Here is a 25830-nt window from a genome sequence, read left to right as displayed (position 1 = left end):
CTTTTATTTCCCTGTCTGCCTTTGAATTTGCATGCAATTTTGCATCCAAGCCCAATTTACTCATTGTGATTTGAGGTTAGAACTGGGCAATATATCGATATTATATCAATATTGTGATATGAGACTAGATATCGTCTTAGATTTTGGATATCGTAATATGGCACGTGTTGTCTTTTCCTGGTTTTAAAGGCTGCATTACAGTAAAGCGATGTCATTTTCTGAACTTACCAGACTGTTGTAACTGTTCTATTATTTGCCTTTACCCACTTAGTCATTATATCCACATTAATGATGATTATTTATCAAAAATCTCATTGTGTAAATATTTTATTAAAGCACCAATAGTCACTTATCATGGACAGCAGCTAGCAGCTAACAGCTAGCAGCTAGCAGTTAACAGGGCGAGCTAGCTACCAGCAGAATCGAGACAGGGTAGGTGAATTAAAACAATGTCTGAATTGAAAATGCACCTTGTTGTCATGTAAGGGCCCTGTTCATGTTGCACAGACATTTTAATTGCATTTTGTGTCTGTTAAGAGGCACAAAGGCACTCTAAAATCTGCCCCGACAACTGTCGTTTTAGCTCAGTGGAAGCTTGTACACGTAGCTGCAGCTAGTCCGTGTTCCCTGCACCGATTCGGGTTGTTTTTTTTTCAAACGAAAGTACACGCATATTTATAGCGATCAAGATTAACGTAAAAATTGTCCGGAATTCTCCTTTTAAGCAGAGTAGTAGGAGTAGGAGTAGGAGAACTGATGCCAAAAACTTTCACGAAAAGACAGGTAATCAGACACCATTGTTGAATATGTCAGTTGAGGGTCCATGGTGAGATGGAGAATGAGACAGTGTAAAAAATGTTGATGTGTTTTGCTGGTCATTGCCTCCACAAGCTGCAGTGTTGAAAGCATAACGTGCTGTAAAGTTGCCATTTTCCCTGTGTGAACACGCCAAATTGGAACCTGAGGAGGTGCCAGTTTCGTTGGAGAAATCACTTCTACAATTGTCTTTCAATGAATGCTTTGATCAGTTGACAGATTCAAAATAATTTGGATACTTATCTGAAAAACATATCTTTCAAACTTTTCTCTCGCTTTATTATAACATGATGGTTTTGTGTGCTTTTCCAACGATACCTCAAGCCACCAGACCTTTTAAGAGAACCCGTGTGACTCATGCAGCGGTTGTGTTTCTAACTATGTGACCTTGTTGCCCTGCGTTGGTTTACAGACCTTACAGCCAGAGTGGATGCTGTCCAGCTTGTTGACTGTATGAGACTGTGTGTGGACTTATTCCACTACCCCACAATGCCAAGCTACAGTATGTATGCCTGCTCACATACATGGCAGACGTGAGCTAGCTACATCTGTCCCAGGGAAAATGTGATGCAGGATACTGTGCTGTGGTGAAATGTCGACATATTATGGAACTTTACAAAAAGCCAGTGAGACATGGGCATGCACACAATGTAGGCATATGTGCACACACACTCGTGCACACCTGCACTATGAATGGAGAGGGAAAAATACAACTTTTTGTTTGTCTTGGAGGCTTCAGCACCAGTGTCACCACATTCACATACAGCAAGAAAAAGCCATTTAGCTATTTAAAGCACACCCATGTTAACAATAAAGGCCTCATTCAGCCGGCCTTGTATTTGTGTTTTCTTGTTAAATAAGTAAGGGGCTCCTTCCTGCACAGAGCAAACAAGTGCATGACTCCACAGTGAAGAGAAGAACAATCAACAGTGTGTGTCTCTGTTGTGACTGAAGTGCCGTCAGGACTAAACGGTTGTGTTATTGAGCTCACACATACCCAGGAGCTATGAGTATCCTCATTTCCACATTCTGCATGTGTTTGTGTGTCTGAAAGAGACGTATGAATAGAGGCGCAGTGTATTGTATACCTTAGAAAATTATAGTTAGTTTCTCTCCTCTGTCACAGACCTGGGAAGCACCACAGGGAAGACATAAAGCTATTTTTGGAGTAGCTCACCTCTGTTTCCCATCTAGGTTAAAGACGGCCCCAGAGGATTTTGAACATCAAACAAAATACTAATAATGTTTACTTAGGAGGATGTTTTGCAAATGTTTGTGGTTATTCAAAGAGTTAAAAGACAATTACCGTTTTTTACAACACATTTGTTATTGTCTATTTGTCTTATTTTCCCAGCTTTGGCTAACTCTATGGGTAATATTAAGATTGTACTCACCTAATCATGCTAGCGGCTCTGTGAGGCCTCTGTGAGCCTGTTTTTAGACTAAATGCTAGGGGTGTGCAAAAAAATCGATTCACATTCGTATCGCAATTCAAGCTCTACCGATTCAAAATCGATTCATAAAATTCCAAAAATCGATTCATATTTTTTAATAAAAAAATTATAATAAATTGTATGTCTACTGCAATCGCATGTGAAAAGTAACTACATTTACATACTGTGAATCTTTTTTTTTTTTTTAAATCAAGAATCGTTTTTGAATCGAATCTTGAGCCTAAATCATAAAAATCATAAAAATCGATATTGAATCGTGACATTTTCTGAATCGTGCACCCCTACTAAATGCTAAGATCAGCATGCTAACATACAACAGCAATGCCAATATGCTGATGTTAAGCATATACAGTAATGTTTGCCTTGTTAACAATCTTAGCATGTTAGCATGTTAACATTTTCTACTTATACGGGTTAGGTTTAGTCAACTGGACTATTGTAAACATTGTAAACATAACTACCATACTTACGACACATTACCAACATTTGAAGTGTGCTGTATGTTATGCCTCCAAATAAAGTGGTTTAGATCATTTGGCTTAACTGATGGCTTGTCCACAACCTGCCTGATCTCTCTAACTGTTTCTTGCCCCATCTGAACTCATTGCAGAAATGTCAAAGTGTTCCCAGATCTCAGTGATTACTTTGGTGGGTACAACGTGAAAATAAATGATAGAAATGATCATCACAACTATGAAAATAATACCCCTTTAATGTAAAAGAACAAAGCAAAACCTGAGGGTGGATTAGATTAAAATATCCTCTCTTCCAAACACCATATTGTTTTTTTTCCCCTCTTCTTTCAACTTTCTCCTCAACTCCTGCCTGTTTAATTGTTCTTCATATATACAGTGCAGTAATGTGCATGCATTCCCCCTTATCAACACATCCACCACGATTAACCCTGCATTCCATAACAAATAATCCAGATTGTGCAACTGTCTGTCAAACCAGTTTTTTTTTTCTCCTCGCTATTTTAATACCTCACCACAAAGTTGCAGAGGGAGGGAGGACCCTCCCCTCCCTGTGACTCATTCTGATGCGTGCGTAAGCAGCCGCTACAGACCTGAAAGTAGTATTCTATTGCTCTTACCATTATTATTGTCTTCATCATCCTCAACATCACTGTTGCTGTACTGTTAGGTCCCTGTACCAGGATGGTGTAAATTAATACTAAAAAAACAGCGCAACTCACTGTGGCAGTCAGGCTGAGATCTGAATATCTCCATGGAAATGTTTAGCTGTTTAGTTTCTTTCTCTCTTACAGTGTAGCACTTTGTTTTCACTGTAAGAAAGGAGGAAGGACCCGGAAACTGAAATGATAAGACAAATAAACAAGAAAACAAACAAGAAAGGGGAAAATACAGGCAGATATAAGATTAAAAGAATAGAGGCAGCAGAAAAGCATGAAGAGAAAAGAGAAATGTGGAAAATGAGACCGATGGAAGTGGGAAGATAAAGTTTAAAAGTGTGAAAAAAGCGGCAGAATAGCAAGCAGCAGGTGTTGGGGACGCATAGTAACACAACTGTGGGTTAAAGACAGATCATTGTTGAGGGGTTTTTCCATTGAGCTGAGGGTCTCTGTAGTATTATGTCACTCTTACAGCCCCATTTAGCCATAATGAGGGTGTTACCTAAATTATAATGTCACAGTAGACACTGCCAGCAATACTATTACACTTGGCTCCACAAAGTATCAATGCTGTCACTGTATCAGCTTGTCTATTTGACAATATACAACCTAGCTCCGGTTATGTTCTGAAAATTGAATTAAACTCAACAGGAATGTGAACATTTGACGTATCGAAGTGTCGGGACACATTCAGTGAGCATGGAGGTAGAGAAAGCATGTTACATGCCATTGTGAGAGAGAAGCCAGGGCACCAGGCCAGAGTGTAAATATTCACTTGACGATAATGTGCGTGCTGATCTGGTGTACACACCCTCTGCCCACAGATAGGAGCAGCCTTTTATCTTAAACTGTACACACACTGGATCAGTAACAGTGGCAAGACAGGAAAATAGCAGCACTGACTAGTGAATGCTGGTGGAGCATCTTCATCGAGTATCGAAAATATCAAGAATTAATGATATGGCAAAGCAATATGTGACTTACATGATTCAAGCTCAGACTCAAATTGAATATGATATGCTGTGCCCACATTATCCAAGCCCACTAGGAAGTCTGTGTGGCTTCTCTCATTTCAGTTTAGGTGTTGGAAGTGATTTTAATTGTTTGCTCACACATTACTGAATTCTTTTTCTGAAGGTACTTCATTTTTAGGATCCCTATAAAAACTCATTTATGAGTATAAAAATATGGCAAATGAACTGAGCCCAAAAGTTATGAAAACTCTCCACTCACACATTAAACTTGTATACCAAGATAGATGTTAAATGGTTTGACCACTTGTCATTCCTTACCTAAATGCTGTGATAGCTTTTTCTCTATTGCCTACTGACATAATGTTTCTTATTCAGCTCCATTTGAAGAGACGCCCTTTTTCTGGGGACCATGGCCTGAGCCACAAAATGTGAGAAACAGAGACAGTTTTGTCGCTGATGGGAGCAATTTGATGCTTATCGCCATTTCTGTGCGCCACTTGGTCTCCACTCTATGTCGTGACCATCTACAGCACAAAATGTTGTAGTTTTTGCAATAGGAAATGTTAAAGTAGTCCACAGAATGCAAGCTTTATCTCACAGTTCATCAGATAAGGCCACAGACCGCAATGACAAAATGCACCTGAGGAGCTTCTCAAAGAGACCTTTTGAGACTGTGTCCCCCCTCACTGTCTAAACAAAACTAATAACTGTGCTCAGAGCCAGGGTCCATTTCGTAAATACACACAAGCATTTAATTATTGGCAGCTAATTGGTTAGCGTTATGGTAGAAGGGCAGCGTGGTCATTTAAAAAGCATTTCCTGTTTGAGTTCATTGATGCTTTGACTGATAAGCACAAAGACACAGTTTTATATTGTTGGAGGTTGCAGGCAGAGAAGTTATATGATGAAGGGTGAGTTGTGGGAAGGTGTCAGAATGTAATATTTCCTCTTCTTGGCCTGTCGAAGTCAGACCTAAGCCCAGTTAGAAATAGTACATGAGAAAATTATTATTTTTATGTGGCAGGCAGTTGGGTTCGATGTTCTTGAAATGAGCTAGTTTGTACGACGTGTCGTCAGACCACGTCTAAAGTCAATACCCTCCGAAATTGACATACTTGTATGCACAGCAAAAAAGCCTACAGTCATAGCCTCCTCCTGGTGGCATTACACTGCCTCAAGGACCTATCTCCAGGAACTCTATCTCTTGTGTGTTTTTGTTATCGCAAAAAATCATACAAACGTGGATAATGCCGCACACTTTTAAAAAGGCAGTCCTGAAAGGCACTCCTGGGGTTGCACTCCACTACTTTGAGAGGCTGCACAGTGGTTCTTTGCTGCTGGTGGCGCCATAGGAAAAATTAGGTTAACGAGGATTTATCCTCTCAGCAACATGGATATCTGTACCAAAGTTCATCGCAATCCACCAAATAATTGTCAAGATACTTTACTAAAATCCCAAAATGTCAAACTCCTGGTGGCATTAGAGGAAAAGTCAGTCTGACCCAAAGAGGTGGACAGAACTGACAGAACGATTGATACAACGACTGACACAATGACAAATGTGTGAAAAAAAGAGCTTGAGAGAGAAGTTGAGATCCTTCAATCTTTCTTATCTTTGCACTCCTGGACAAACTGCATAAAGTGGACGTGCTTGTCGGATTGTTGGTTTCAGAAAGATGCAAAAATCAAAGGCAACAAGCACTTTGTCTAAAACATTAATACTTGAGGTTACAAACAAGTGACTTAAAGGAGAATTCCGGTCAATTTTTACGTTAATCTTGATCGCTATAGCTACGCGAGTACTTTCGATAGAAAAAACCCCGACCCGAATCAGTGCAGGTAACACGGAGAAGCTGCAGCTACGTGTAAAAGCGTCCACTGAGCTAAAACGGCAGTGGTCGGGGCAAGTTTTAGAGTGCCTTTGTGCCTCTTAACAGACATAAAATGCAATTAATATGTCTGGGCCACATGAACAGGGCCCTTACGTGTCAACAAGATGCGTTTTCAACTCAGACATTGTTTAAATTCACCTACTCTGGTGACCTGGTCCCTGTCTCGATCCTGCCGGTAGCTAGCTTGCCCTGCTAGCTGATAGCCGTTAGCTGCTAGGTGCCGTCCGGTGAGTGTATTCAGACAGGCTTCTGTGATAATAATCCACGGAGCGGTGATGTGGATATGTCCTCCAGAGGACATGTCATGTCACGTCTTGAAGTGTATTCCCCCCTAAAAAAACAGTAGTGCGGTAGTAGCTGTTAGCTGCTAGCTGCCCTCCGGTGAGTGTGTACAGCCAGATAGCCGTTAGCTGCTAGCTGCAGTCCGGTGAGTGTATTCAGCAGTATTCCAGCCATATATCCACGGAGCGCCCGGTGGTCTGGTGGATGTCCTGCATAGGACAGATCATGCCTTCGCAGCGAAAGGTTTAGATTATTTCCCCCTCAAAATAGGTAACTGAGCACTGTAGTTGTTATGACCATATCAGTGACTATGTAACTACATGGAAACGGGATAAACATGTCTGTGGCTTGCACAGTAATAGCATTATTGAAGCTTAGCTGTAGCATCGCGCTGTCTCCTGGGAATTCAGTTGTAGCAGGAAAAGGTAAACAGTAGTGCGCAGATCGGAGTAGTATGTGAAGACAGAGTGAAGAGCGGAGTTGTTTATAAGGGAAGAAGCTTGGAGTAACGTAACTATGGAGAATATAGCAGATATACAACACACGGAAGAGCCTTTTGAGTTTGATGGTCGTCCTTGGTTATTCGAACCCGAGTATACAGACAAAGAACTAGCCTCACAAGAGTTGGAAAGAACGAGTCAGACGGAGGGGAAACAGGCAGATGAAGTTGCTGCTCAAGAGCAAGCTAAAGCTAGCCTTCAGTAACTGGAGGACATAGCAACACCATCGCTGCTCTGTGGATTATTATTGGGATGGTTATAACAAAAGTCTGGCTGAATACACTCACCGGAAGGCAGCTAGCAGCTAACGGCTAACGGCTATCTGGCTGTACACACTCACCGGAGGGCAGCTAGCAGCTAACAGCTACTACCGCACTACGTTTTTTTTTTAGGGGGGAATACACTTCAAGACGTGACATGACCTGTCCTCTGGAGGACATATCCACACCACCGCCCCGTGGATTATTATAGGGATTATTCACAGAAGCCTGTCTGAATACACTCACCGGACGGCAGCTAGCAGCTAACGGCTAATGGCTATCAGCTAGCAGGGCAAGCTAGCTACCAGCAGGATCGAGACAGGGACCATGGTAGGTGAATTTAAACAATGTCTGAGTTGAAAACGCATCTTGTTGACACGTAAGGGCCCTGTTCATGTGGCCCAGACATATTAATTGCATTTTATGTCTGTTAAGAGGCACAAAGGCACTCTAAAACTTGCCCCGACCACTGCCGTTTTAGCTCAGTGGACGCTTGTAGTACGTAGCTGCAGCTTCTCCGTGTTACCTGCACTGATTCGGGTCGGGGTTTTTTCTATCGAAAGTACTCGCGTAGCTATAGCGATCAAGATTAACGTAAAAATTGACCGGAATTCTCCTTTAAAGGAAAGTTGACATATTTGTAACACCACAAATGACCAGCAAACTCTCTCTCTGCTCTAATGCAACTCAATACAATAGCTCTGCAATAAATGCTAACGTTGTGACACTTCTCATTTCTCCCTTTGTTGAGAAGGTGTCAGAAGGTAAATTGATATATTTGTTGGGTTGAATTATGACATAACAGCCTCAATGTAATTGTTTCCAACCATGTATGTGCGCCAGCTGTAGCAGGACATAACCTCAGACTCAGACCTACTTTCACTAGCCTACATCACAAGATGCACTCAGGAAGGGAGGAGCAGGCTGGGGCTTGAGCCTGGCTGGAGAGGAGTAGGCAGGCATAACATTGGTCACAGGGAGATGACCTCATAACATCGTGCCTTTGGCCTGTAGTTACGCAACAGCCCTAACGCCACCCGTGTTGCTGGAGAAGGAAGTGCTGTGGACAGACAGCCACCCTCTCGGGGGGCCGGGTGGAGAGACAGGCCAGAGCTCAGATCTGATTTCGCAGGAAGGAAAGGCATAGGGAGGGGAGAGTCGGATAAGAGCGCTGCCGCTGCTTTATTTTATCCGTTTTCCCTCTTAACTGGGACCCAGGCCTGTGTTATGAATGCCACAGAGGTGGAGTTATTACACACACAAAGCCGAGCCAGGTCTAATCTTGTTACTATTCTGTTCAGTAACAATACAGGGCTCTTTTATGGGGGCCAAAAGTCAGATAAGCGTAGTTCAAGAGAAACAAAATGAAGCAAAAGCTATGTAACGTCTTGAGCGGCTACTGCCACTTGTGTGAGTTTTTTTTTCTGATTGGCCTCAGGGACCAATGACATTTTAACATTCCTAAATTCCCCTCAAAGCATTTATTCCTCTTTCACTTTCCTTTGCTATCATTTAGCAAGCTTCTTCTTTACTGACCAGCAGGTGATTTTGAAGTGCTTGTCTGTTTGTCTTCCCTGGGTCAAGGGGCGCCTCAGTCTGTGGCTATAAAAAGACAATTACTACAACTAGAAGCTCCTGTCAGCTGGAGGGATTCACAGTAGAAGGGACCATCCATGATTAAGGAATGTGCACACACCCATGTGCCTGTGCACACAAATACAAGCACCTTCATACATGCTGGATATCTTTCCATCTGTGTACACCCATTGATGCTTACAAACATCTCAAATGATGTCTATGATGTCACTCTCCTATCCCCTCCTTCATTCATCTGCAATGACGGGGCACTTCATCACCAGACAACACACAATCTCCACCCACCAGAGGACGTGGAGCTCTGTGCCAGAGTTTTGACACAGTGCTGGCAAAGGAAGTGAACCCACACCCTGCTGGCCAGGGATCAACCACTGCAGACCTTACTACCTGTCAGCCGCGCCTGTCAGTGTAACAGTCAGACAGTCTTCTCCCAGCCCGGCAGCATGTGTGGGTTATATGTTAAAATCCTTTTAAAGGAAAAGTTCAACATTTTTGGAAGCTAAAGCTACATTTTATTTGCTCTCTTTTGAGAGTAAGATGAGAAGATCGATAACACATGTCTGCCCATTGAATATGTGAGCTAGCTACAGCCAAGAGACTGTTAGCTTAGCTTAGCATAAAGACAGGAAACAGGTGGAAAAAGCTATCCTGGCTCTGTCCAAAGGTAGTCTCGCTTTTGCCAGACCCTCCTCCAAAGCACGCTGAAGGAGGGTCTGGCTACTCCACATAGCATTTGGGGATGGGAGGAAAACGTGCTCTCGTTTAATGGCATTTCTTTAAACCAATCAGAATCGTCATGGGCGGCGCTAAACTCCTCACAGAGCCGCTGCAAAATAGTCGTGCGAGAGCTAGCTAGCTGTCTGAATTTACCATGCAGAGATCTGAGGAGCAGTCAACAATAGTCTAGCCTGACAAGCCAGACCCACATCAAGATGTTGGGTCTGGGAACTCACCATTGGCAGGGCTCAATCCGAGGGGCGAAATTTCCTCTGCACGCAATAGGATAGCGCTACAACCAGACAGAGCAACGAAGAAAGTAGCGAAGCTAGTTGATAGATTAAACTTTTGCCGTATCCGGTCGGTCGGCAAAAACTCCAAACACATCTTCCTTTTTTAAGAATGATTTCAGTGCCGTTCTTTGTTCTTTTCTCAAAGAAAAGCTTAACTCCAAGTCTTCCAGAAGACCGCTGTTCCCAGCAGCAGCCATAAGCCCGCCTACCAACTCTATACATGATGTGATTGGCCTGACCAGAGTTTGGTTTTTCCAGCTCGCAAGCCAACGGAGAGTGCCTAGACCCCCCCTGGCTGCAAAATAAATTTGCTGCTACTAGGGTGCGTCTAGATTTGTACGCTAACAATAGTCCTCATTAATCCACTGAATTTAAAATTCCAACACAAAGAAAGTGGAAGGAAACGGAAAATACATGCATCCGGCGGAATTTCCTGCGGCACCAGAGCAATCCCGGAAGTAAAACATCAAGGATATAGACTAGTCCAAAGGCAACCTGCCAGCACCTCTAAAGCTCAATAATGAACGCGTTATATCTCATTTGTTTGCCAAGTTAGCCGGCTGCTGGTGGTAGCTTCATATTTAGCATATAAACACAAGACTAGTAGGCTATTTATCTTTTCATTTAATTCTCTGCAAGAAAGCGAATAAGCGGATTCCCAAAAATGTCAAACTTTCAGTATCACAGATACTGTGCTTGTTTTCCAGTCAAACTTGTAATATACATTTGTGATTGCATTTTTAATATCAGTTGACCAAAATGTTGCAATATCTAAAGTCCAAAACTTTCAAACTATTGGGGTTTTGGTATAATGGGCATTTGTATCAATGGGCAGTCCCCATTATTTATCCGTATTAAGCATTCTACAATGAAACTACTAGTTAAATAATACAAAATATTAGTTACAAACAAATATTTCCTTATTGTAAAACAGTACAGTACATCTAACACTAGTGATGTTGTTGCAGTCTGTAAGTATTTAGACTTACAGACTAAAGATTTGAAATGAAAATAATTTGAGGAGGTTTACATCCACATCATTGTAGCCTTTCTTTAATACAATCCCCCCATTTGGGTGTGTGTAAATATTCTTACAATGTTCACAGAGTATGGATGTGAACACCCTAAACACCCTTAACACTGATATTTTGCACTTTAACCCGCCAGTCATTGTTTCCTTTTATATCCAAACTGCTGGAGTAGAGTCAAAACAATGAAAGTCATTTCACTGTCCAAATACTTAGAAACTGCACTGTATTAGTAAATCTGTGTGCTTACCGTCAGGTATGCGTTTAGCTGATACTGTACATCTCATTTCGAGAATAAAAACAAACATTTTTAAACTGACACACATTGAAGAGATGTGTCCATATTTCCTCATATGATCTTTTATCCTTCTGCAGTGGAGCATTGCTCAAGTGGGCCATGCAAACATTGGCAGTTATTTTTCTTGCTTCATCTTTGACTCCCAACTACTAAAGCTGGGCTTATAAAAGTAAATTACATGTCTATAAACTAACCTCCTGGGTTTGTGGGGCCATATTTGAAGTTGCGTCATAGCAGCAAAACCCTAAATTATGTAACACACAGCCGTGGTACTCTCAGCTCAGCAGCTGTAGGTATTAAGATATAAAATATATTTCAAGAAATCTCACTCGCTGGTTAATGATTCTTTTTTCCCGCTTGTTTGACAAAAGCTCCACATTCTTCTAACATACTTATTTATTTATTTATTTTTTATTTAATTGTTTATTTAGATAGGGACAGTGCATATTAATGGACATCAGTACAAGTACACAATGTAAATATGCTAGAGTTAGCACCATAGCTAATTTTCATCTATTGTCCAAGGCAGATACATAAAAAGTAAAACATAAAAACAATAACAATCATGCAACACCCTCATAGTTTGAGAGGCAAGACAAACACTAACAACAACAGACAAGACAACAGAACATGTAAATGTCACACATAATGAAATGGGTGAGGCAGTTAAAAGTGAGTGCAGCTTTGGTTTTGTAAAAGCATGTATCTAAAAGATACATGTGTGCAGACACACAAACATACACATATGAACGCCTATAATTAAACTATAAATCCATTGCTTCAGCCTTCATCTTTTAGGTAATTTCTATAATCTGTTTTTCAAATTTACAGGCTATTTTCAGTTCTAAAAATCTCTTTTACTACTTAAATAAAAATCTATTAATAAAAAAGGATATTATATATATATACATACACACACACACACACACACGTCAAATTATCCAGTCATCCCTATGTCTGTCAAAATAGTGAAATTCATACAGCCACCAAACACAGTCATAGTTTGGTAGCTAGGTTCAGCTCTGCTATTGCAAGCAGGGCTACCAGTTGTCTGTACATCAGGTCCCAGCAGACCATTGATAAATAAATATCTCCTGGTCAACTTGCTCTTTTCTTACATCTTCTGCATTGATATCTGATTTCTGCCACACACAACACACACACACACACACACACACACACACACACACACACACACACACACACACACACACACACACACACACACACACACACACACACACACACACACACACGAATACCTGTGTCTCTCATTCTCAGACTGGCCTACTTTCATCCACACATGACTCATCTTCGACTGATATCTGATAAAGACTCAACTTGGTCTTATCTTTCATCTTCAGCATTGATATCTGACTTCTGCCACACACACACACACACACACACACACACACACACACACACACACACACACACACACACCTGTGTCTCTCATTCTCAGACTGGCCTACTTTCATCCACACGTGACTCATCTTCGACTGATATCTGATAAAGACTCTTTGTCCTTTCCTCTATTTTGAGGAAACAAGTTTGTCTACTGTTAATTTTTCTACAGATCCTACCTATTTTAATAATTATATATTTGACTTTATATGCAGTCAGTACAGTATAACTTTGTGTCTCTTTCACTATTGTGACAACAGCCACAACTGCTGATATGCTCCTATCGCTTGTGGACTGCGTGGGAGGTTTGTGATGCAATTTACTGCCACAAGGAGGCCAACCGAAGTCCAAGAAATGACACCAGACTTTCCTCTCAGGAGCGGAAAAACAAGCTTTAAGAAAAACCCACTCCTCAGGTGTCCCCAATGATAGACTACAGAAGATAAGATTAAATGTGCTATCACAGGTATGTGGTGCTCTGGATTCCCTTTGAGCTGAATCGCTGACTACAACTAGTACGTGTTTCCAGTGACCTGCATACCTGCAGAAAGACTTTTCACTTACAGTATAATTACTCTTACTTTTACTAATTGTTACAGAGGGATCTCAGCAGTGTTTTTTTTCTATTTCTGCTTTATTTATTTCATTTTTAACCATGCTAACGGCATGGCTAATGTTGGTCGATTGATCGATCAGTTGGTTGGTCGGTCTGAAATAAATGTAGCAGGACTGTAGACTCTTGTCTTGTTTCTTCTATTTCTCAGTCTCTTTTACACTTGCCACCTTTACATCACTGTTTTCTATCCGTTTCCTTCCTGCTTTTCTTCTTTCCTCTACTTTTCCTCCTGCTCTTCCACCTACTCCTCCTCCTTCTACGTCTCTTCCTCAATCTTTTCCTTCTCCAGTACAAACGCAATAGTGAGTGTCCATCCAAAACTCTGACTGACTGCAGAGAGCCCCAGAGGATACTGCATATTTTCACCCTGTCCTAACATGCGCACGCGCACACACACACACACACACACACACACACACACACACACACATAACCCCTCTCAGCTGCCTGTCCAATCACCACACCCGATTGCATGACATCAGCCTATGATGTCATCATGGGACCAATGCTGGCATGCTGTCCAGTGCAACTTCATCATCAGCATCATCATCTCTTGGCAGTTGCGGATGAGCCATGGATGGGAGGCAGCTGGATTGTAACAATTCCTTCACCCTTTGCACATGTCAGTGTGTGTGTGTGTGTGTGTGTGTGTGTGTGTGTGTGTGTGTGTGTGTGTGTGTGTGTGTGTGTGTGTGTGAGCACACGCGCAGAGGGGAGGCTAAAAGACGCAATTGCTTTAACTCAAACAATCTGAGCCAGATGGAGCTTGGCTTTCCTTGGCTAATTCGTCCTGTTTATAAAAGGGCTTTCTGGGCAGATTCACATCGTGTTTGTCAATATTTCAACTGTGAGGTAAATATTACAGTGACAGCACTTATTAAAGAGGAAAAAGGAGAGAGGAATGCGAAGCAGGGGAGAGGCAGGGATCAGGGGAGATCGGAGGAAAGAAAGACACATGAGAAGAGAGGCAATAATCTGAAGTAAGGAATGAGACGGCATTGGAAGGGATTGGACAGGACAGGATGGGGTGGGATGACAGGGAAAGGCGAGGCGTGACAGAACAGGATGGGATGGGACAGGATGGTATGGACCAGTGGGAAGAGGTAAGGCGTCACATGGTGAGAAGAGACAGAAAAGTGGTGCTTAAATATGATGACAGGTGCAAAAAGGGGATTGAATAGGTACATTTATGAAAATAGGTTTGAGAGGAAAGGTAAAGTAAGACCAAAAGAGAAGACATAAAAGAAGAGAGGATTTGAGGATCTTTGGCATTTATCTTTTTCGATATTTTCTGTGATTTTTAGAGAACAGTGCTTTATTACAATTAGATACAGTAGATGCAGTACAATTGCCAAAAGGGAGGAACATAGAAAAAAACACCATAAAGAAGACTGGTGATTGTCTATATTTTAGTTTTTCCGCTTCTTCTACACTCACCTAAAGGATTATTAGGAACACCATACTAATACTGTGTTTGACCCCCTTTCGCCTTCAGAACTGCCTTAATTCTTCATGGCACACAAGGTGCATTCTTTAGAAATGTTGGCCCATATTGATAGGATAGCATCTTGCAGTTGATGGAGATTTGTGGAATGCACATCCAAGGCATGAAGCTCTCGTTCCACCACATCCCAAAGATGTTCTATTGGGTTGAGATCTGGTGACTGTGGGGGCCATTTTAGTACAGTGAACTCATTGTCATGTTCAAGAAACCAATTTGAAATGATTCGAGCTTTGTGACATGGTGCATTATCCTGCAGGAAGTAGCCATCAGAGGATGGGTACATGGTGGTCATAAAGGGATGGACATGGTCAGAAACAATGCTCAGGCAGGCTGTGGTATTTAAACGATGCCCAATTGGTACTAAGGGGCCTAAAGTGTGCCAAGAAAACATCCCCCACACCATTACACCACCACCACCAGCCTGCCCAGTGGTAACAAGGCATGACGGATCCATGTTCTCATTCTGTTTATGCCAAATTCTGACTCTACCATCTGAATGTCTCAACAGAAATAAAGACTCATCAGACTAGGCAACATTTTTCCAGTCTTCAACTGTCCAATTTTGGTGAGCTTGTGCAAATTGTAGCTTTATTTTCCTATTTTTATTGGAGATGAGTGGTACCCAGTGGGGTCTTCTGCTGGTGTAGCCTATCCACCTCAAGGTTGTGCGTGTTGTGGCTTCACAAATGCTTTGCTGCATACCTTGGTTGTAACGAGTGGTTATTTGAGACTAAGTTGATCTTCTATCAGCTTGAATCCGTCGGGCCATTCTCCTCTGACCTCTAACATCAACAAGGCATTTTCGCCCACAGGACTGCTGCATACTGGAAGTTTTTCCTTTTTCAGACCATTCTTTGTAAACCCTAGAAATGGTTGTGCATGAAAATCCCAGTAACTGAGCCGATTGTGAAATACTCAGAACAGCCCGTCTGGCACCAACAACCATGCAATGCTCAAAGTTGCTTAGATCACCTTTCTTTCCCATTCTGACATTCAGTTTGGAGTTCAGGAGATTGTCTAGACCTGGACAACACCCCTAAATGCATTGAAGCAGCTGCCATGTGATTGGTTGATTAGATAATTTCATTAACGTGAAATTTAACAGGTGTTCCTAATAATCCTTTAGGTGAGTGTATATGTGAGCAGCAGACACACAATCATACAAACATACACATATTAATGTCTATAATCAAACTATAAATCTATTGCTTCAGCCTTCATCTTTTGGATCATTTCTATAATCTGTTTTTAACATTTACACCTCGTTTTGTGACCACAAAATAAGGCTATTTTCAGTTCTAAATATCTTTAAATCTATTTTCTACTAAAATAAAGATAAATTATATTCAATAAAAAACTGTGCTTAGAGGGAGATCACGTGACCGACGATCGCATGGCTGCTCGAGGCTGAAGCTCCTCGCCCCTTCTCCGCATTTTCATTAAAAATCAGGTCTATTCTTTTTTATTCTACATCAATCATTTCATTTGTTACCACGGTGACTTAGTGGAATGGCTGCAGGAGCGAAAAGACAGGCCTCGCTGACGTTTAACCGAGCACAGAACTCTGCCAACTCTGCTAACATGGCGACGGCTAGCAAGGATTCTCATGCTAACGCGGATCTACGCATGGAAGAGGCTATGACCAGGGTCCTGGAAAAGCAACAAAGCGGGCTTCAATCAGCGGTCCGCATCGCAATGAAGGAAGCGTTAGCAGAAATTGATACCTCGCTACAACACATCAGGACAGAGCTTGAGCGACAGGGAATTACAGTAAGAGACCTAATCCAGCGACTAGACGAGGCGCAAAAAGACAATAGACAGATGAGAAACACGGTGAAAGCCTGTATTGATGACCAGAAGAAATTTGAGTTGAAGTTGGCCGAACTGGAGGACAAATCGAGAAGAAATAATGTGTGCATCATTGGACTGAAAGAGGGCAGCGAAAACGATGACCCAGTTGGATTTTTTCAAAATCAGTTGCCAAAATGGATCCCTTCCTTACGGAACAGGGCTACCATCGAAATTGACAGGGCACACAGGATCTACGGCAAGAGTGCAACGACGCGCACACTGATTCTCAGGTGTCTGAGATACCAGGACCGTCAGGCAATTATCCAGGGGGCGAGACAAGTACAACAGGAAGGCCCGATTCGTGATTCCAATGCAACACTGCACTTTAAGCCTGACTACAGCGCTTTCACCGTCCAACTGGGATCTGGATATGGAGGAGGGAGACGGGGAGCTTCGCAGCCAGATTGGGAGCTGCCATCGGGCCCGGACGGCAGTGTGGGGACCTCTTGTCCGGTGCAGGAGCCTGAGTGGGCGGACCCGGCGACTGAGGACACTGCATGTAAGTTTGGCGACCTGACTTTAAAGGAATGTTTGATAAGGCTGAAAACATGATGGACACGGACTGATCACTTTACATAGCCTACTTCAGAAACTGGTAGCTGGTTGGAACATGGTGTGTGAGTTTGAGAGTCAAGCTGTGGAGAAATATTTGATTAGACTGAAAGAACATGTTATTCTTATAATCTATATTTACTACTCTTACATGGTTTGTTTCCCACGCAGCCTATTTCAGAGCGTAATACCTGGTCGAAACATAATGTATGAGCTTGGGAGCCGAGTTATAAGGAGCATTTGATTAGACTGTATTTTATAATCTATGTCTACTACTCCTACATGGCTGATTTGTTTTTCATACAGTTTATTTCAGAACTTAATAGATGGTTGGGACTTAGTTTTAAGGTTTTTTGTAACATTGTTCATGTTTAATATAGGAAAGCACTAGACCTGTTTGGGATTGATATTAAGCTCTATTCCAAAGTCTTGGCACTACGCCTAGAACATTTTATTGAGAAGATAGTCCACCACGACCAATCAGGGTTCATACCAAAGCGTCACACTGTAGACAATATACGCAGATTATTCCATGTAATAGAAGAAGCCAAAAACCTTCCAACAACGGCAGCAGTTTTATCACTGGACGTGGAAAAGGCTTTTGACCGCCTAGAGTGGGACTACTTGTGGCAAGTAATGGAGAGGCTTGGTTTGGGAGCCAAATTCATTGACATGGTACGTACTTTATATGTGAATCCCACGGTCATAGTCTCAACCAATGGCCTGCACTCAGAGCCATTCCCCATCGCACAGGGCTTGAGACAGGGATGTCCGCTTTCTCCCATGCTATTTGCAATCTCTCTTGAACCGTTAGCCCAAGCCATAAGGCAACATAAAATATGTAATGTCCAGATTAAATCCAATAACAACTCAATATCGTTAGCTTACATCTCTGACCTTGAGGAGTCTGTTCCAAAAATTCTTAAGATCTTTAACGAATTTGACTCAATCTCCAGCTATAAAATCTATTGGAATAAATCTAATCTTCTTCTGTTGAACAACAGACAGGTGACATCAGCTATTAGTGATACAATACCAACCCAAAGCAAAATTACATATTTGGGCATCACCATTCATGCATCGCTACAGCGAGTTGTCCAGGACAACTATGAAACTATACTAAGTAGTGTTCAAAGGGATCTGGCCAATTGGACTGCGTTGCCGGCATCGCTACGGTACAGGATTGCTGTTGTTTAAATTAACATAGTTCCTTGTGTGAATTTCTTAAGTACAATGATCTCCTTACCCCCACCAATACATTTCTGGAAGAAACTTGATACCGTAATTCGGCAGTATATTTGGAATAATAAACAACCTAGGCTAAAATTCTCTACCCTGCAACGTACCACAAACACGGGAGGCCTGTCCCTCCCCAACCTTAAAGTGTACTACAGAGCCTTTCAGCTACGGGCCCTCAGAGTGTGGATGGACCCCTCATCTATAGTCCCATGGAGAGAAATAGAGCAAAACCTCACTGGAAGTCTAAGACTGCAAGACCTTGCTTTTGCAGGTGTGTGCCCAAAGAAGTGTATGCTAGCCTATGGCCCTATTATCACCAACACAATGACCAACTTTAAACAGGTGGAGGAGCACCTACGATACACCAATAAGTGGCATTTGAATACCCCAATATGGCACAATGCACACCTTATGTCTGGTAACAAACCCTTTACTTGTAACCAGTGGAGTGACAGAGGCATTTATACCTTAGACCAGCTATTCAATGAGGAAGGTATGTTAAGTTTTGAAGACCTGAGAGCTAGCTTTGAGATCCCTAGGACATCCTTCTTCCTTTATCTTCGCTTAAAGCAGCCATATTATGCTCATTTTCAGGTTCATAATTGTATTTTAAGGTTGTACCAGAATAGGTTTACATGGTTTAATTTTCAAAAAACACCATATTTTTGTTGTACTGCACCGCGCTCTCTCTCACCACTGCTTTTCACCTGGTCTCTGTTTTAGCTACAGAGTGAGACCTCTTTTCTTCTTCTTCTTCTTCTGTACTATCTTTGATTGCACTTGCACATGCGCAGTAGCTCAGATGTAGATCATGTCAGCTAGCTAGCTCCATAGACAATAAAAGAAAGGCTGTTTCTACAACTTCGGTCAGTTACAAGGCAGGATTAGCTGGGAGACTTCTAAATGAGGTCGCACATGTAAGTAGTTCTTTTGGAGATTATGGTGAACTTGTGTGTGTTGTAGCAGTGCTTTGCTATTGAGAACGAGGTAGCATGCTAGCGTTAGCTACGAGCTAATGGTTGCGGTTAGCCTGCTCGTTTCGGCTTGTGACGTAGAAAGCCGTGCCGATTTTGAACAGCTCACCCAGAGACTGAAGGCAGGACACATTCAAAAACCGTATCTCACTCTAAACAGCATGGGTGGATTTTTTTCAAAGTTTGTATGTGTGTGGAAGCACCAGAGACACAACATAACACCCCAAATCCCAGAAAAAGTGATTTTTTCATAATATGGGCACTTTAAAGCAGCCATATTATGCTCATTTTCAGGTTCATAATTGTATTTTAAGGTTGTACCAGAATAGGTTTACATGGTTTAATTTTCAAAAAACACCATATTTTTGTTGTACTGTACCGCTCTCTCTCACTGCTGCAGATCCTCTTTTCAGCTGGTCTCTGTTTTAGCTACAGAGTGAGACCTCTTTTCTTCTTCTTCTTCTGTACTATCTTTGATTGCACTCAGATGTAGATCATGTCAGCTAGCTAGCTCCATAGACAGTAAAAGAAAGGCTGTTTCTACAACTTCGGTCAGTTACAAGGCAGGATTAGCTGGGAGACTTCTAAATGAGGGCGCACATGTAAGTAGTTCTTTTGTAGATTATGGTGAACTTGTGTGTGTTGTAGCAGTGCTTTGCTATTGAGAACGAGGTAGCATGCTAGCGTTAGCATGCTAGCGTTAGCATTAGCGTTAGCATGCTAACGCTACGAGCTAATGGTTGCGGTTAGCCTGCTCGTTTCGGCTTGTGACGTCACAAGCCGTGCCGATTTTGAACAGCTCACCCAGAGACTGAAGGCAGGACACATTCAGAAACTGTATCTCACTCTAAACAGCATGGATGGATTTTTTTCAAAGTTTGTATGTGTGTGGAAGCACCAGAGACACAACATAACACCCCAAATCCCAGAAAAAGTGATTTTTTCATAATATGGGCACTTTAAGATCAGCCCTAAAATGTTATGGAGTACCATGCGGGAACAGTCTTGAGGTGCACCCAATCATTAAATGGCTTGGTGATTCTCCTGTGAGAGGATTAGTATCAAAGATTTATGCTAAACTGCTGCAAGTATCCATAGGAGAACTCCCAATAGTAAAGAAATGGGAGCGAGAGCTGAGCCCTGAGGGTAATGTAATTAATTGGGAGACAGTTTGGGACAACATTTCCCACTGTTCCAAGAACACAAATCACAAGCAGATCCACTTCAACATATGCTGTAGGACATATTGGACTCCTCAGAAGAGACACGTCTCTAAAGTCATTCCGACTCCCTATTGCACGTTCTGTCAACTTGAACAAACTTTCCTACACATGGTCTAGGAGTGTGAACAGGTGCATGAGTTTTGGAATAAAACAACATCAATAATATCTGATGTGATAGGATGTCGACTTCCTACTGACCCAATTATTTTGTTACTTAATGACGACTCTAAATTACACCTGCTTGGGAGACGGGAAAATTTGGCTAGCCGGCTCAACCGCAACCAAAAAATGATAGCTCAACGCTGGCTCCCCCCCCACTTGCTCTGTATAAAACAGTGGTTGGCGTATTTCCTAGACATTATTATTATTTTTTTTTTAACCTTTATTTATTCAGGGAAGGTTCACTGAGAGGAAGCCTCTCTTTTGCAGGAACGCCCTGATCACATTCACACATTCATACCTGGAAGCTGCCCAGTACAACCACAGTCTGATCTGTGGTTGGGGTTAAGTGCCTTGCTCAAGGGCACCTCAGTGGTGGTAATGGGGGAGGGACAAGCGCTGTTCTTTCACTTTCCCCACCCAGATTTTATCCTGTCAGTCTGGGGATTGAACCGACGACCTTCCGGTCACAAGCTCGCATCTCTAACCTTTAGGCCACCACTGCCCCAAATTATACTTGAGCTCTCTACAGCAAGGATTAATAAAGCCAAGTCATCGACTATAGACCTATGGAGAAACACAGCAGCACAGGTATCGGTCCTGGTGACCTCAACACCACAAGAATTAGAAGAGAGCGACTAGGCAAGGTGTGATTTTTGTTTTCTTATATTTTGGTTTGTTTTGTTTTCCTCGAGACCGCAGAGGGTGGGGGGTGGGTGGTGGGTGAGGGTTTTGGTTCCTGTTCGATTGTATTTGTTTGTTCTGTATGTTGTGTGTTCAAAAATATAAAAATAATAAAAGAATTATCATAAAAAAACTGTGCTTAAAGGATATATATATCAAATGATCTAGTCATCCCTATGTCTGTCAAAATGGTGAAATTCATACAGCCACCAAACACAGTGTGTTAGCCTCAGCCTTATCTTAGCCCTCCTTACCAAACAACATAGTTCTGATACTTTAACTTCAATTTTTTCCAAGTAAAAATAAAAATCAAAGAAAAAGAGTGCAGTTTGGTGGCTAGTTAGAAAAAAGACAATGGAGAAGACTGACCATAATCTATATTTTTGTTAATGTCAACAAATCCCTAAAAAGACCAAAACCAACAATGTGCGTTGTCTCTCGGTACTTTCCAACTTCCCTAACCCTGTCTATTGCACTCAGCCCCGAGCCCATTTCTTCCTACTGAAGGTGTGGATCTTTAAGAACTGGTCACAAATATACAGCTGGGCACTGTGGTTTTCATAAAATGTCATTCAAACGGAGGAAAGAAGGAACATGTGAAGCAGTGCAACAGTGTGGCTCATTGGTGTGTTTTAATAACAGTGGAGCACTATGGCAGAAAGGAATAAGCTTTATCTTGGCTAAACAGGAAATACTCGTTAATCAAATCATGCAACTGTTATTTGGTGACCAGAATTTGAATAAAAAGAGTTACAGTTCAATCGTTCACTGGCTATTCCACACAGCTGGACTCAGTCAAACTGATGAGTGCGGCATGAGTCTGACAAGGTCAACCCAAAACTGCCCTAATGAAAGTTGACAAAGATTATGACTTTGTGTCTGGCTCATCCAAACCAACTGTTCATGAAAACTTATCTTGAGGAACCACAGCACTCTGGCGCCTGTGCGGTGAGTGTATACCATGGAAACAACCACACTGTTACAACACACCTGGAGCCCATCCCAGGGACAGAGAGAAACAGAATGAGAGACAGACAGAGAGACAGAGACGGATGGATGAGCATATGACAAGGTCCCAGCTCTCACTGAAGCTCTTTTCACTCTGTACATTAAGTCTACAGCTGGATTAATAGCTTCATTCAGAGCAGCCCATGTTGCTTTTAAGGGACCCTCTCTCCATCCCGCTTGCTGTCAGGCATTAGTGCTAACATCATGCTGCATAGATCACCTCCAGATGTTGTCACGTATAGTTTACATTCACTAAAGCAAAATACTCTTTAGCCAGGCTCATGATGTGAGACATAAACTGAATTTTATTATGTTTGTTTTAAACTGTTCTGCTGTTCTTTTGCAGTCTTTTTGCCTAACAGAAATCTGACACAGTTGTTACTTGTGATGATGTTGCATATCTTACTGTATAAGTGAAGTAGTGGGCTCTTACCTACTTAAGAGTGTAGAGGACAAACGTATGTAAATTTGATGCAAATCTGATCATCTGAAATATGCAGTTTCTGCGAGAGAACCCTGTGCCTGACAAAGTAAAAAGACTGCATATACTCTTCAGTGTTCAGCTGAGTTGGACAGCAGAAATGATCAGTGATGAATGTTTTACATTAGGGTAATAAAGTGGACTGGAAGAATCCACATTGGATCAATAGAGCAGGGCAGCTTGCCAAACCTTGTCATTAACCGCATATTAATTCTGGCAGCAGGCCAAGCCACATTCTGATCGGGGTGGTTTCTAGAGGAGTGTTTACCAAAACAAGACTTCCAGCTCTGCTTTAGCAGTTTCACAGAGCTCTCCAATGACGTAGGAAACCTCGACATATTACTGACTTTATGTACGCACGTAGAAATGTGAGGTCATGTCAGTCTTGTATGTGTACTTTCTCACTGTTGTGGACTGATTCCCAAAGAAAATTAAAGCCTGGTCCTGCAATGGACCAAAAGCACAATTGCTAAGGTAACTTTGCTCCAAACAATAGTAGTGTGGAAAACTGTTGACTGCAAAACTTGTGAATGTATTAAACACAAGTCAGGCTCTATTAAAACTGCAATCAAAGAGGAGATATATTTTGGAATGTGAGGCACAAACTTAAATGCACCTCAGTACCTTATAGCCTCTCTAACACCAGCAGCGTATTGAATATCCACCATACAATCTCCACCTTCCTCTGCACCGCTATCTCATTCTTCTCACTGCAAATATAAGACATGTGTCAAAATGTTCCTCCCCTAATTGACCCCTAATCACATTTGCTGAACACACAGACGTCTGGGGGGTCTGTCTGACTTATCTCTCCTGAGGGTGTCATGTTTGCTCTGTCCCTCCGTCTCACTAGTGCATCATCCTGTCCATATACATTTTCTGTGAGCCTCTATTTTTGACCTCTTCACAGAAATCCAGCAAAGAGCAAACTGTTGCTTAGCCGTATTAGCTTTGTGTATAAAGCGTTAATGTAGGTACTGTTGGGGAAAATACACAAGGAGAGAGCATCATAGTTAAAAGGATGCATTTGGGATTAGCTAGGTAAAGAAAACAGACTTAAGGCACGAGGATGGCGCAAATTAACTTCAATGGAAGACAATTTAATGAGACTTTTGAGATTCAATCCCTCCGTCTGGAGCAATAGGCAAAAGATGATGGAGGTGAGAGTTCATGCTGATACTTATTATTGGCTGAGTAAGATGTATGATGACCCCTGACCTCTCCAAAATCTAAACCATGTGTGGCCAAAAGACGACTCTAATAGAACTATAATGAGCTTTCATACAACCCTGTGTTTGTACAAAGGCTAATCAGTTAAAGTTGTATGAAAACCCTTTTTTTCCTCTTCCTTGTTGATGCTATGATCTTGCAGTATAAGTCACCAGGCTTATAGAAGCTTCCAGCTCAAGATCCTTCTTTTCTAAATGTGAAATATCATTACAAACAAACCATATTTAAAATACGGTATTCAAATTGAAGGAACACGTAAGTGTTGTAAGTCAAAATGTCTCATCATTGCGAGTCCACAATGTAAACCCAGTAAATTACATGTAATTGTTTCAAGTTGATTGATTCCAGTTGGGCTTAAAGTCTTTAAACACTAAAAGGCTAAACGTTAATTGGATTTTTATTAAGTTTCTGTTCAAAACAATGAATCTAAATGAATGAGTAGCTATTGTAGATTTACACTGACTTTTTATACTCCACACGAAGTACAGCAGATTATCAAAAACAAACAAGGAATACAAGTTAAAGCCATATTGTCCCATTAACTTTTTCATAGTCTAACAGGCAAAGTGAATCAATGGCTTCAACTTTCACCCCCACTGCATCTCTGACATCAGTGCTCAGTTAACCATTGAGAAGAATTTTGCAGCTTATATCTGGCTCTAATTAGGATCTTTGTCAGTGCTGTTTGGAACAGAGAGACAGAGAGAAAAGAAAAGTTGGGAAAAGGTTTAATTTTGCAATCAGAGATAGTCTTAAAGGTCACGTATTATGCTAATTTTCAGGTTCTACTTGTATTTTGGGTTTTACTAAAACATGTTTACATGCTTTAATGTTAAAAAAACACTCACTGTCTGTTTGAATTTACCATAGACTGTATAAAATATGGACGTAACACTGTGACACCACCCATAGGTTTCTGAAGAGCCAAAATTCAGCTCAAAATGGGCGGCTCCCGGTTGCTCCGTTCACCATCTTGGCAGTGGCTCATCCAAAAATGGGCAAATAGGTGGAGAGTGGATGGAGCAGAGGCGGGCTGAATGAAGCCTACAGTCTATACTCGCCTCCTTTGATGGCAGAACATCTGTTACTCAAAGCAGAACCCCCTAATTATACCGTCATGTTTAATTCTAGGGATGTCCCGATCAGGTTTTTTTGCCCTCGAGTCCGAGTCCGAGTCATTTGATTTTGAGTATCTACCGATACCGAGTCCCGATCCGATACTTCTATAATAATTCAACTTTATAATACCTCCAGACCGCAGACATACTCACGCTTTCCACTTCAAGCTGCTTCCGTGTTCTACTTTGCCAGCATTTAACCAATACCGTCTCTGCAACAAAGTGATGTCATGCCGCATGCGTTGCTGTTTCTGTGTGGAGTCAAAAGGGTCTAACTCTGTGCCACCGCATAACTATAGATGTGTTAAAAAATAATGAGAATATATATACATATATATCCGACTCCTGATCGGGAGGTAACGTCCGATTACGATCGAGTCTGAAACCACGTGATCGGGCCCGATTTCCGATCACGTGATCGGATCTGGACATCCCTCCATTCTGCTGTAAATGTGCCCATTTTAACATGGGGGTCTTCGGATTGACACCCTTTTGGAGCCAGCCTCAAGTGGCCACTCGATAAACTGCAGTTTTAGGCACTTCCG

At 41.9% G+C, this 25830-nt stretch overlaps 1 protein-coding gene across 1 annotated transcript in view; it reads right to left on the bottom strand.

Annotated features, from left to right (window-relative positions):
* The window catches only part of klf4 (Kruppel-like factor 4), a 78101-nt gene that overhangs the window by 13660 nt on the left and 38611 nt on the right, over positions 1 to 25830 (bottom strand). The window lies entirely within an intron of this gene.

Source organism: Sander lucioperca, chromosome 14 (genome assembly GCF_008315115.2).
Source record: "Sander lucioperca isolate FBNREF2018 chromosome 14, SLUC_FBN_1.2, whole genome shotgun sequence".
NCBI classification, from domain to species: domain Eukaryota; kingdom Metazoa; phylum Chordata; class Actinopteri; order Perciformes; family Percidae; genus Sander; species Sander lucioperca.
This window is presented reverse-complemented; position numbering and strand designations above follow the sequence as displayed.